This window comes from Oncorhynchus mykiss, chromosome 15 (assembly GCF_013265735.2).
Source record: "Oncorhynchus mykiss isolate Arlee chromosome 15, USDA_OmykA_1.1, whole genome shotgun sequence".
Lineage (NCBI taxonomy): Eukaryota > Metazoa > Chordata > Actinopteri > Salmoniformes > Salmonidae > Oncorhynchus > Oncorhynchus mykiss.
The window spans coordinates 17,702,566-17,717,519 of record NC_048579.1 but is presented as its reverse complement, the minus strand read 5'-3'; the positions used below and the strand labels follow the sequence as shown (position 1 = coordinate 17,717,519).

Genomic DNA, 14,954 nt, shown 5'->3' with positions numbered 1-14,954 from the left:
ATAAAATAATTTACACATTTCTTTACAAAGTAAAAAAATAAAAAAAATACATTGGCAGGAAACTACTTGGCTATGCAAATGAGGACAGGTGAAGGGTGTTGATTTGCAAGTGGCAGATTGCAGTTTGCCTAACAAGTTTTCTCTATCTCTTACCATGCTACAAATGATCAATGGTGGTTATCATAATCACTGTACATATTCCTAACTGCCTATAATGTGGACGAGGGAGAAATTACATGAATTTAATTGGAATAGCCCACTTGTTAATGTACTCCTCTGCTCTTACCTTTTGGCTCAGTTCGAGATGATTGCCTATTGCTATTACAATCATTGAAATAATTCCTTTGAGCAAAATCAAAACTAATGAGCGATAACAAACTATTAATTGTCTTAATAGAGCAGAAATATCTCTGCAAACTTAATAGCAAATGTATTTTTTATGCTCAATCAGGGTGGGATGCTCGGTGTCATTAAGTTAACAACCTTTCAGCAGTTAGTTTGTGTAGACATTCAGGTGCTCAACCCACGCATCACATACCTTGGGCTCTTGCCATTTGTTTGTCTCGATGAAGGACACTCATTAGCTATGTTAAGCAACAGGTGGAGCTCAATTAAGCATGTTTGACCTTGTTGATATTTCTGGGGGTTTAATAGGAGAAAGGTGTTCAAAGGAAGAAAAAAGCGAAGGCACTTCAATCAGTGGAAAGCTACTCAGGTATTAATTTCCCTGTGTATGTACTCCTTACCAAGCACTTACAAGTGACATTATTTATGAAAGCCAACTGGACACAGAGTTGTATGTGAAAATCCCCAAAGATAAAGAAAAGAAAAACCAAGGGGGAGCTTTTCTCTTTCTGTTGTTTCCCCCCGAATAATGGCTTCAAACGAACCCACTGTATATCCTGCAGCTACTGTACTTACCCTCACCACCTCAGGCTATGAGGGCAGAGGAGAGTGAAGAAAAGAACCAGGAAGAGTTTGAAAAGAGAAGAGAGCCAAGCTGATTGTAGAGATACAGCTTCCAATTGACTCATTCATCCCCCCTCTCCCCTGTAACTCTTCCACAGGTTGTTGCTGTAAGTGTTCTCAGTCAACTTACCTTGAAAAGGAAAATAAAATAGTAATACAATTGAATCCCCTTGTTGCAGGAGAACTTTCCTGGACATGTGAAACTTCTTGTGTATTTGAGGTTTAAAAAGGCTTCTAAAGTTTGTAATTTTGACTTTGAAATTTCAGACTTGATTTTTCCCTTTCGAAAAATGTCCAATTGTTGCAGGATAATTTTCTGGAGAACACAACAGTTCACCTGAAAAAAGCCTGAATCCAAACGTTACACTGTTGAATTCATGTGCATTTTACATTTACTGTACTTTCCACCGCATTTGTTGATAACAATATCTCAAAATATTCAAGGTGCATTCAGTAACATGATAAGAATATTCATGGTAAATGTGGGATAGGTGCAACATAAGACAAAGTAATGACAAGAGTTTGAGTGAGATGACTAACTGGTGTCTCCAAGGGGCCTCACCTCTCCAAAGTGTGCACAGTTCCTAAGTAATTTCAATGCACTTTTATGACTCAAAGAATAGTCTTCAACTATAAGGTGCTTTTTTTGAGCTCTCCTAAATGGGCCGTTGAGGTACTAGAGCAAGCACACTTGTAGTTGTTTTGTTGGGACACAACCTTGCATCCCCGCCATCACACAATTATTGTTGCTGTTTACGCAATCCAAAAACGGCCCATTGCGCAATCTGGGTCAGGTGGGCATCATTTGAAACGTTGTTCTATTGTCAAAATGACTAGCTAAGTTCTAAAATACAATCTTACAGTTCAGCAATACAATCGTACAATTGTCATAAGACAATTCTGAGAAAATATCGTAATTTTGGTGGCATAGAAATGAGTCGTGGATGCTTTCAGGTACGTACTCCGCAGCAAATTTATCACAATAGACAAACATACGCTCATTCTGTTCAGAACCACTGTTTAGCTCTTTATATAAAATGAATGTGAAAAAAAAACATAGCAGAATTTAAGAAAACTGACGCAAAATGAAGCATTTTGGGCCGCAGAAATCACAAACAAAAATTTGCATAATCCTGGAGGGACCGACTAACCTAATTGACAGAGTGAAAAAAAGAAGCTTGTACAGAATAGAAATATTACCAAACATGCATCCTCTTTGCAACAAGGCACTAAAGTAATACTGCCAAAAATGTGGCAAAGCAATTTACTTTTTTACAACGATTATATTTGGAGAAAATACAGTACAACACATTACTGAGTATCCCTACTGGGGAGTTTTTCAGAATAAAAACTAAAAACAATGGAGCTAAGCACAGGTAAAATCCTAGAGAAAAGCCTGGTCCAGTCTGCTTCCACCAGACACTAGGAGTTGAATGTACTTTTCAGCAGGATAATATCCTAAAACACAAGGCCAAATCTACACTGGAGTTGCTTGCCAAGAAGACGGTGAATGTTCCTGAGTGGCCGAGTTACAGTTTTGACTTAAATCTGCTTGTAAATCTATGGCAAGACTTAAATGGTTGTCTAGCAATGATCAACAACCAATTTGACAGACCTTGAAGAATTTTAAAAATAATAATGTGCCAAGATTGTACAATCCAGGTGTGCAAAACTCTTAGAGACTTACCCAGAAAGACTCACAGTTGTAATCGCTGCCAAAGGTGATTCTAACATTTTCTCATGGGTGTGAATACTTATGTAAATGAGATTTCGGCATATAATTCTCAATACATTAGCAAACATTTTTTTAAACATGTTTCTCTTTGTCATTATGGGGGGTGGGGTCTATTTAATTCATTTTGAATTCAGACTGTAACACAGCTAAATGTGAAAAAAGTCAAGGAGTATGAATACTTTCTGAAGGTACTGTACATCAAACACATGGTTTCCATGCAGGGCCGGTTCCAGTCATAAGCCACATCAGCGGTCGCTAGGGCCCCCAGAACTTTTGGGGGGGAACTCAGTCGGGAGCTCAACTTACTATTGAGAGTAAGAATAGTAGAATACACCAGGTACAATTTTGAAATTTGGTTGTGCATCATCAGTTTTTCTCTTGTTATGTCAGTCACTGACAGTCACTCAATTAGCCATGTCAGCTAACCATTTTTAGATTGGTAGTTCATCTAGACAGTTATTTAAACTTGTAGTAATCATAGCCAAATACCAATCGGGCATGCAGGACTCGACCTCCAGGAGGCCCCCATTGATTTTGTTAGTCATTCTCACTATGATATCATATTAACATGGTGTAAGTCATTACAAAATGTGTAGAATTGCAGGAAATTCACCCAACAGGTGGCATGGCAAAATGGGTAGAATTGCAGGAAATTAGCTGTAAAACTGGAGATTTTTTTTTCACTCCATGCCAAAATGTGTAGAAATAACGGCGTTTTTTAAAATCTCAATATCAAATCATTTCTGGTGTCATGACTCTCTCCTTGGTGAGGATCAAAGTTGCCAGATCAGCTTGGCAAATGGCTGACAGATAGCCAAAACATTTTTAAAAAGTAAGGTAAACATTAGAACATTATTCCTGACATCCAAATGTTTGGAATGGTTAGTAGGGATCTAAAAAATAATCATGTCATATTGTTTATTATTTTGTGATGTCATTAAGGATGGTATAACAAAATAACTAACTTAGGAAGGAAACATATTCTATCTGTCAAATTGACATCTAAATGTTGTATAAAATAAATTATTAACTATGAGAGTATTTTTGAAAAGATAGAAATTAGATTTTAGTTTTCTAATGACATAATTGTTTTTCATATAAGCTATGCACAGTCAGTAGCCACGCCAAAGTGAGCTCAGAGTTTGTGTCAGCATGACAGAACGCCCCCTTTGGCCAGAGTGCTTAAAAGGACTCGCTAAGAATTAACATAGAAGACCAAGCAGAGGTACAGTGTGAGCCAGACGTTACGAATGGTTAGACTAGACTAGAAAGTGTGGAGCGGTGGCTCCACGTTGAAATGGTAAGAAACTCTGAACCTCTCTACACAAGTGAAGAAGATAAAAATTACACCAGAACATTCACAGTCTGCAGCTGTGGATGTAAAAGTGGTCCTAGAACTTTGACTCGAGGGGGGAAGGAAGACATCCCTTCTCAGACAACCGTTGGTGCATCTGAAGTATCTGTCTAACAAAACTCTACAACTAAGGACATTGTGACCTCTGGTGGACAACCAGAGAATTACACCCATCCAGCCCCTTCCTCGTAGAAGGATCGATTGGTTTCAACAGAGAGACGACAGAGAACGACATCTACGCGTAAATATATACATTGTATTTCTTATCCAAATGAGCAGTGGGTCATTGACCCCTCCCTTTTATAACCAACCGGGTTTTCATTGTATTACATTTCTAATCAATAGTCTATACCGTGTGTGTTTATGTATTCTGTGTTATTATTTACTTAGTAAATAAATAATTAAGCCAATTTGTGTATTGCTCATTCATCAACAAGGTTAGGGTGTATGCGACATTCAGAAGGAGACTGATATTAGGTAATGATTATTAAGTGACTGTTCTTGATATAATATATCTTCCAAGAGATTAATTCAGGAGATGGTAACTCGTGGGGCGGCAGGTAGCCTAGTGGACAGCATTGGACTAGTAACCGAAAGGTTGCAAGATTGAATCCCCGAGCTGACAAGATAGAAATCTGTCCTTCTGCCCTCTGAACAAGGCAGTTAACCCACTGTTCCTAGGCTGTCATTGAAAATAAGAATTTCTTTGTAACTGATTTGCCTAGTTAAATAAAGGGAAAAAAATAAAAACAACTTGGTGCCCCAAATTTCTAATGAGTTAATTGTTATGTGATTAATTTAATCAAGTAATAAATCAACATAGTTGAGTCGATAAATAACAGTCGTCAGATTAACGATAGTCACATCACGACACTGGGTAATAATTAAGTATCTTACTGTGATGGTTTTCAATTAAAATGGTCAAAAAGAAACAAAAATAGCTTCTTAGCAAAGAGCAATTTCTCAAGCAAGAATTTTGCTAAGACTGGGCGGGGGGCGGGAAAAAATAAAATGTGCTGTTATTGGCATAAAAGTTTGGAATTATCTTTCTTATTGGTCTATTAATTATTTTACTGCATGGTGATGTCACCATGGAAGTTCAAAACTCTATCCCACCAAAACAGGCAGAAATCAGGCAGTCTTTTTCAAACAGCTCTTACGCTAAAAGGGCATTGTCATCATATTCACAATTTCACAGTATTAGTCCAACCTCATAGTATGGAAATATATATAAAACACAGTTTTTGACTGCACTGGGCAATTAGAATTGCAGGAAATTAACTTTAATACTAAAGCTGTCTCCACACACACACTTTCTACGCACCACAAATTACTATTTATGTATATGCCAAGCAAACCTGGGTTCAAATTATATTTGAGCATTTGTTTTTTTTTTGCCTGCCTGAAGTGGCAGATGGGTGGTGTTTACTTTTGTACTGGTTCCTATTCACCAGGCAAGCTGAAACAAATCCATCTAAAATAGCATATGAACCCAGATCCAATGCCAAGTACAGTAAAGGACTGTATAGCATACAGCCGGTTGAGGCCGCCCCAGTCTCTGCTGCAGACTGGCTTGGGTGATCCTTTGTTGACCAAAGCAGATTTTTCTTTTGTGAGGACTGTGGACATCTGATCGTAACTGATTTCTATCCCATTTTAAAGTGATGGGCTACTCGTATATGTATTGCAAGACTTTTGTCCATCTGCTTTGGCTCAAAGCTACTAGCTTCCAATATGCTACCCCTCAGTCAGTTATTATCAATTACTGTGAGTGAGAGAGAGTAAGAGGGATGATTGAGAGACATATACAACAACATAAATAAGAATTGCCAACATAAAAAGCCATAGGCTGATTCCAGTTGCAGGGACTGATAGACTGTAGCCGTTTACGCTTTGGGTTGAGCTCCTAAATTGGAACGTAAAAGGTGTACAGTAGCATGCTATAAATGACGTCAGAGCTCAGGCTCTGCGCATCACAGCTCTGTATAAGTTTTGACTGACAGACATTCTGAACTGTGCGCGACAAGAAGTTGCCCCCATCCCTCCCGGTAATTGGGCAACTTTTGCACATTTTGTTGTCTGAGTGAAGGAAATGCTGTAAATTAAGATGACTCTGTGTATTTTGAAAGATGACACGTTGAGGATTATAATGAATACCGCTTTGATGTCATACAAGCAATTCAAACACCCGAGTCCAAATGTGCACTCCACGTAACCCTTTAATGGAAGCCTCTACAACATAATCCAGGTAGAATCAGGAATTCCCCAGGGCAGCAGTCTAGGCCCTTACTTTTTTCAATCTTTACTAATGACATGCCACTGGCCTTGAGTAAAGCCAGTGTGTCTATGTTTGCTGATGACTCTATACATGTCAGCTACTAAAGTGAGTGATATCACTGCAACACTTAACAAAGAGCTGGAGTTAGTTTCAGAATGTGTGGCAAGGAATAAGTTAGTGCTAAATATTTAAAAAACAAAGCATTGTATTTGGGACCAATCATTCACTAAACCCTAAACCTCAACTAAAACTTGTTATAAATAATGTGAAAATTGAGCAAGTTGAAGTGACTAAACTGCTTGGACTAACTCTGAATTGTAAACTGTCATGGGCAAAACATGTTGATACAACAGTAAAATGGGGAGAAGTCGGTCCCCCTTTTTAACAACACTATCAAGGCAGGTCGTACAGGCTCTAGTTTTGTCACACCTGGACTACTGTTCAGTCGTGTGGTCAGGTGCCACAAAGAAAGATCTCTGAAAATTAAAATCAGATTCAGGTATCATTAATAATATGCATGTAAATCTCTCATGGCTCAAAGTGGAGGAGAGATTGACTTCATCGCTACTTTTTTGTAAGAAGTGTTGAAATACTGAATGCACCGAGGTGTCTGTTTAAACTACTAGCACACAGCTTGGACACACATGCATACCCCACAATACATGCCACCAAAGGTCTCTTCTCAATCCCCAAGTCAAGAACAGACTATGGGAGGTGCATAGTACTACATAGAGCCATGACTACATGGAACTCTATTCCACATCAGCTAACTGATACAAGCAGTAGAATCAGATTTTAAAAAATGGATACAAGTACATCTTATGGAACAGCGGGGACTGTGAAGACACACATACTGTACACATGATAAAACATGCACTCTACACACACGTACACATGGATGTTATATTGTAAATATGTGATAGTGAGTAGTAGCCTGAGTGAACGCACTAAATGTATCGAGTAAAGTGTTATTTTAAATATTATGTAACTGCTGGACCTCAGGAAGAGTATGGAGATGCCTAATAAATAGATTGCGATTTATAGTGGACCGATTTTGGATTGCGTAAACAACAACAGTAATTGTGTGATGGCGGGAAAACAGGGTTGTGTTCCTAACAAAAGAACTACAAGTGTGCTTGCTCTAGTTCCTCAACGGCACAGGTAGGAGAGCTCAAAAAGTGCCTCATGGTTGAAGACTCTTCTTTGTGTCATAAAAGTGCATTGAAATGACTTAGGAACTGTGCACACTTTGGAGAGGTACGTGGCCCCTTGGAGACACCAGTTAGTCCTCTCACTCAAACCCTTGGATATTTTTTTGCCTTATGTTGCACCTACCCTACATTTCCAGGAATATTCTTATCATGTTACTGAATGTATCCAGATTCATTTTCAGATTTTCAGATTTTCAGATTTTGTTGTTAACAAATGCAGCAAAAAGTACAGTAAATGTGAAATGCACATAAAATCAACAATGTAATGTTTGGATTCATTGTTGTCAGGTGAACTGAATCTTCCCATTATCTCTAAACTGTTTCCTTTCAATTGCTACCATGATTATACATATGCTTTTCATATTTGTTCTGTAATAAACATTTAAATTTAGCCCTTCCTCTCCATATAGGCCATATAGGGTTAAAACTGTTTACGAAAGTACCCCCCCCCCCCCCCCCCCCCCGAACCCTACACATCTCCAGACTCATTCGATTAATGACACACCATCATCCGCCTCCGGAGGGACGTTGCTCATGCCATTAGGGGACCAAAAATGACGGCCATAGGCTTTGTTCCGGTATGGGACATCAACATCAAACCCTTTTCCCAACAATGGCTAGTGTTTGGAATGTAGCCTGAAGATAAGGATCTTTACGTGAAGATGTCAGTTTAGTTTTGTACGGTGTTATGTATTTCGGCAGCGCTAAAGTATCCGATGAATGTCCTGATCTTGCACGGAGATGGGGACAAAGCACCCTGTCAAGTCTCAAAAAGGGGAGGCTTTTTTTCCACTCCTTTAGCTGTGGAGTCATCTGTCTCCCGCACAAAGGGAAATCCGATTTTGTTTGACAAAAAAACCCTGCCGGTACCATGCAAGCCACCCCCCTCCCCTTCAAAACACGGCTGATTCAACCACCCACACAAAAGTTGTCAGCCCTGACGGTTGGCACATAGGAACACTTAACTGTAAATCCATGTCTCCCGCTCAAAGCGGGTACAGACACATACTGTACACATAAACAGACAAGTACAAAGACACAACAGACTGCTATTTGCACAAAAGGACATACTGTACAGCCATGAAAATTATTCAGACTTGCATAAGAACATAATACTGAATATATACACACACACAGAATACATACACACACAGGGTGCACATGCTGAAAACAGAAATGGGCAAAAGACACATGTTCAGATCAATATAAACACTATGTATTTGGTGTGCTGGTTGCACCATATGGGTCTTACGTGTGGGAGGGTGTGTGGGCAGGTTTGGTGGGCTTGCTAATGGAATTAGTCTGGGAGCAGGGTACGGATTGCTTTGTTCCCTTAGATGTGTTGCTTGTAAACAGTCTGTTCTGCAATTGCCTCAGTCTCAATCCTGTGATTTGTTAATTTCCTCAATATACACCGATATAAAAGTCTCTTGCATGTAAATACTGGTTATCCACCATGTTTGTTTGTGTGTTGTGCTTGTCTTCATGTTTTGCTACATTGCTGTGCTTCCAATGTCTCTGTTTCTCTCTTGTGTGCGACCACTAGTTTGTTTTATTGTCCATTTCTATCCTGTATTTGGGTCTATTAAAACACAATTAAGTGCGCTAGTTATTGAAAATTGAATGATACAAATATATGAGCATTTCTCTCTGCACTGATCTGGAATCAGGAAGGAATGATGAACTGTCCCTAAGGACTCGATTTAATCCCTATTGCTGAAGATCTGCGCGATTGAAATTAAAAGGTCATTTTCGATTGAGCCGACATGACATACAGTATGCAGTGTTTACCGTGAATGCATTCTCCGCGAACACGGGAACATTGCCTTTTAATTTGTGTTGCGCTAAATAACTAGTGTTTTCATTAACATGCCATTACAGACCAATTTGTCTCAGTGGAGGTTTGTCAAAAGTGTGGCACAGCACACACGTCCATTCCAAGTTGTTTCTTTTCCTTGGCTCGCGTTGTCTGGAGAAAACAGATTCTGGTTCCCCTTAAAGCAGTGAAGAGGGGCTGAAGCCAAGTGTTCCCCCTCTCCGGTACCTCCAGGTCGGGTTCTGGCTCTGCCGCCTACCATCTGCTCCACTGTTTGCACCCGTCATTGCAGGGCCTGTAATCCCGAAAAAAGCGCACACAAAAAAATGTATTTCCTACCAACGGTCCAACTGGAGCTCAGTACGTGAAAGCATGAATCCCCCTCTTTCATATGTCCACAGTAAGATTCTCTCTCAGGACTAGAGATAGCCAGCAGACCAACAACTCAGCTCCCATTCATAACCGCAATGATTTTGGACAATATTAGCTCTCAGTGTTTCCTCACTGTGGTTTTAACATCATGTATTCTGAGTATTTTGTGTGTGCGTTACACTGTTGTGCCCTCTATTGAACAAAATTAGGAGGCTGGTAATCCTAAAAAACAGTGTTCCACCCAGGAGCCGTTGCTCCCTGCCACTGTTGAATGCTAATAAGCCGTTGTTAAAAAGATTCAGCAAAGTTTAGGCAGCACTGATGTCAGATATGACAGAATCAAAGTTTGGATAAGTCAACCCGTAACTATGTATTTTAGGTTCCCTCCAATGTGCAATGAATTATTAATCATGCTGGGGAAGGAGGCAATCTTCTTATGTTAACATTAAACATACTGACCCTTTGAAAAATGAAGTCGCTCATTAGCTAGCGACTTCAAGTCTCTCTTGACTGGGTAATGCCTCGGGTCATCCAATAGACCTGAGATATTACTCAGTGCTTCAGTGGTGCTTTGAGTTGGGGCCATTTAAAGCTCACATTTAGGTTGTGTCCCAAATTCGAATACATCTCCTATTAGAATACTTTTTATTAAGAATGTCTCAAAATCAACACTTGTGTTTTGGAGACTCAACTCATCCATGTTCCACTGAACTGCTCATAGGCACATGGCTGCATACATGATTATTCTATTAGTTCCATGTTACCAGTCATTTAATCAAATGAATGATTGTAGGTTTCCATAGAAGCTGGTGGATGTGCAAGATCATTGGCAGGCTTCGGTCTTATAAATAAATAATGCATCACTCTTATGCTCTGTCTGTCTGTCTGTCTGTCTGACTGCCCCCTTCCCTTTTTCCTTCCCGCCACCCGTTCCTGTAGCCAATTTCCTGTGTAAATGAATCATTAATGGTGATGTTAATATCCAACCCCTAAATGCGCCGCCCTCACAACAAGAGGGCCATGTCCTCCTCTCTGCCGCCCAGTCATGTTTTTGTATGTGGACACAGCTGGAAGCGAGGACGTGTTCACTCCTCACAGATGCGTGTCGTGTCGTCACAAGAGGTCATGGGGAGGGTTGACAGCAAGCTAAACATAGCAACCCCTGCAGTGCAGTGTACACATCATGTGCATCACATTTACTGTAGAAATGTATTAACATGCAATGTACAGAATGCTTCCTGCTTTCCTCACATTGTCCTCCATTACTGGCTGTAAATATAGGCTATATGAGAAAGCATCTAGTAATGTTCCGTTGATGGGTTGAACACTTTGACTCTAGGAAATCAATTGTATCTGTCAGGTGCGTGAATGAAGACCCAAAAGCGAATTAACAAAACAGAGTTTCTTTAATGATGAAACACACGTAGGCTCAGATGGACAGGCAGATTCCGACAGGACAGGACAAGGTTAGATGAACAGGCAGATTCCGACAGGACAGGACAAGGTTGCAGCAAACACGACGATAGTCTGGTTCAGGCATGAGTAACACAAACGAGAATCCGACAAAGACAGAAGCAGAAAGAGAGAGAGATATAGAGACCTAATCAGAGGGAAAAAGGGAACAGGTGGGAAAAGGGGTGAACGAGGTAGTCAGAGAAGACAAGGGACAGCTGGGGGAAAGAGGGGAAGAAAAGGTAACCTAGTACGACCAGCAGAGGGAGACAGGGTGAAGAGAAAGGACAGAAACAAGACACAACATGATAATACATGACAGTACCCCCCCACTCACCGAGCGCCTCCTGGCGCACTCGAGGAGGAAACCTGGCGGCAACGGAGGAAATCATCGATCAGCGAACGGTCCAGCACGTCCCGAGAGGGAACCCAACTCCTCTCCTCAGGACCGTACCCCTCCCAATCCACTAGGTACTGACCACGGCCCCGAGGACGCATGTCCAAAATCTTACGGACCCTGTAGATAGGTGCGCCCTCGACAAGGATGGGGGGGGGGGGGGGGGGAGACGAGCGGGGGCGCGAAGAACGGGCTTAACACAGGAGACATGGAAGACCGGGTGGACGCGACGAAGATATCGCGGAAGAAGAAGTCGCACTGCGACAGGATTAATGACCTGAGAAATACGGAACGGACCAATGAACCGCGGGGTCAACTTGCGAGAAGCCGTCTTAAGGGGAAGGTTCTGAGTGGAGAGCCAAACTCTCTGACCGCGACAATATCTAGGACTCTTAGTTCTACGCTTATTAGCAGCTCTCACAGTCTGCGCCCTATAACGGCAAAGTGCAGACCTGACCCTCTTCCAGGTGCGCTCGCAACGTTGGACAAAAGCCTGAGCGGAGGGGACGCTGGACTCGGCGAACTGAGATGAGAACAACGGAGGCTGGTACCCGAGGCTACTCTGAAAAGGAGATAGCCCGGTCGCAGACGAAGGAAGCGAGTTGTGGGCGTATTCTGCCCAGGGGAGCTGTTCTGACCAAGACGCAGGGTTACGAAAAGAAAGACTGCGTAAGATGCGACCAATAGTCTGATTGGCCCGTTCTGCTTGACCGTTAGACTGGGGGTGAAAGCCGGAAGAGAGACTGACGGAAGCCCCAATCAAACGGCAAAACTCCCTCCAAAATTGAGACGTGAATTGCGGACCTCTGTCCGAAACGACGTCTGACGGAAGGCCATGAATTCTGAAAACATTCTCGATGATGATTTGTGCCGTCTCTCTAGCAGAAGGAAGCTTAGCAAGGGGAATGAAATGAGCCGCCTTAGAGAACCTATCGACAACCGTAAGAATAACAGTCTTCCCCGCTGACGAAGGCAGTCCGGTGACAAAATCTAAGGCGATGTGAGACCACGGTCGAGAGGGAATGGGAAGCGGCCTGAGACGGCCGGCAGGAGGGGAGTTACCGGACTTAGTCTGCGCGCAGACCGAACAAGCAGCCACGAAACGACGCGTGTCATGCTCCCGGGTGGGCCACCAAAAACGCTGGCGAATGGAAGCAAGCGTACCCCGAACGCCAGGGTGGCCGGCTAACTTGGCAGAGTGAGCCCACTGAAGAACGGCCAGACGAGTAGGAACGGGAACGAAAAGAAGGTTCCTAGGACAAGCGCGCGGCGACGGAGTGTGAGTGAGTGCTTGCTTTACCTGCCTCTCAATTCCCCAGACAGTCAACCCGACAACACGCCCCTCAGGGAGAATCCCCTCGGGGTCAGTGGAGGCTACTGAAGAACTGAAGAGACGAGATAAAGCATCAGGCTTGGTGTTCTTAGAGCCCGGACGATAAGAAATCACGAACTCGAAACGAGCGAAAAACAGCGCCCAACGCGCCTGACGCGCATTAAGTCGTTTGGCAGAACGGATGTACTCAAGGTTCCTATGGTCAGTCCAAACGACAAAAGGAACGGTCGCCCCCTCCAACCACTGTCGCCATTCGCCTAGGGCTAAGCGGATGGCGAGCAGTTCGCGGTTTCCCACATCATAGTTACGTTCCGACGGCGACAGGCGATGAGAAAAATACGCGCATGGGTGGACCTTGTCGTCAGAGAGGGAGCGCTGAGAAAGAATGGCTCCCACGCCCACCTCTGACGCGTCAACCTCGACAACGAACTGTCTAGAGACGTCAGGTGTAACAAGGATAGGAGCGGATGTAAAACGATTCTTGAGGAGATCAAAAGCTCCCTGGGCGGAAACGGACCACTTAAAGCACGTCTTGACAGAAGTAAGGGCTGTGAGAGGAGCTGCCACCTGACCGAAATTACGGATGAAACGACGATAGAAGTTCGCGAAGCCGAGAAAGCGCTGCAGCTCGACGCGTGACTTAGGGACGGGCCAATCAATGACAGCTTGGACCTTAGCGGGATCCATCTTAATGCCTTCAGCGGAAATAACAGAACCGAGAAATGTGACGGAGGAGGCATGAAAAGTGCACTTCTCAGCCTTCACAAAAAGACAATTCTCTAAGAGGCGCTGGAGGACACGTCGAACGTGCTGAACATGAATCTGGAGTGACGGTGAAAAAATCAGGATATCGTCAAGGTAAACGAAAACAAAGATGTTCAGCATGTCTCTCAGGACATCATTGACTAATGCCTGAAAGACAGCTGGAGCGTTAGCGAGGCCGAAAGGAAGAACCCGGTATTCAAAGTGCCCTAACGGAGTGTTAAACGCCGTCTTCCACTCGTCCCCCTCCCTGATGCGCACGAGATGGTAAGCGTTACGAAGGTCCAACTTAGTGAAAAACCTGGCTCCCTGCAGGATCTCGAAGGCTGAAGACATAAGAGGAAGCGGATAACGATTCTTCACTGTTATGTCATTCAGCCCTCGATAATCTATGCAGGGGCGCAGAGACCCGTCCTTCTTCTTGACAAAAAAAAACCCCGCTCCGGCGGGAGAGGAGGAGGGGACTATGGTACCGGCGTCAAGAGCTACAGACAAATAATCTTCGAGAGCCTTACGTTCGGGAGCCGACAGAGAGTATAGTCTACCCCGGGGGGGAGTGGTTCCCGGAAGGAGATCAATACTACAATCATACGACCGGTGTGGAGGAAGAGAGGTGGCCCTGGACCGACTGAACACCGTGCGCAGATCGTGATATTCCTCCGGCACCCCTGTCAAATCACCAGGCTCCTCCTGTGAAGAAGAGACAGAGGAAACAGGAGGGATAGCAGACATTAAACATTTCACATGACAAGAGACGTTCCAGGAGAGGATAGAATTACTAGACCAATTAATAGAAGGATTATGACAAACTAGCCAGGGATGGCCCAAAACAACAGGTGTAAAAGGTGAACGAAAAATTAAAAAAGAAATGGTTTCGCTATGATTACCAGAGACAGTGAGGGTTAAAGGTAGCGTCTCACGCTGAATCCTGGGGAGAGGACTACCATCCAAAGCGAACAAGGCCGTGGGCTCCCTTAACTGTCTGAGAGGAATGTTATGTTCCCGAGCCCAGGTCTCGTCCATAAAACAGCCCTCCGCCCCAGAGTCTATTAAGGCACTGCAGGAAGCTGACGAACCGGTCCAGCGTAGATGGACCGACAAGGTAGTGCAGGATCTTGAAGGAGAGACAGGAGTAGTAGCGCTCACCAGTAGCCCTCCGCTTACTGATGAGCTCTTGGCTTTTACTGGACATGAAGTGACAAAATGACCAGCGGAACCGCAATAGAGACAGAGGCGGTTGGTGATTCTCCGTTCCCTCTCCTTAGTCGAGATGCG

The 14,954-nt window shown here is 43.2% G+C and overlaps 1 protein-coding gene across 3 annotated transcripts in view; it reads left to right on the top strand.

Moving 5' to 3' along the window:
- bcl2a (BCL2 apoptosis regulator a) overlaps positions 1 to 14,954 on the top strand; it is a 67,080-nt gene that overhangs the window by 11,271 nt on the left and 40,855 nt on the right. The window lies entirely within an intron of this gene.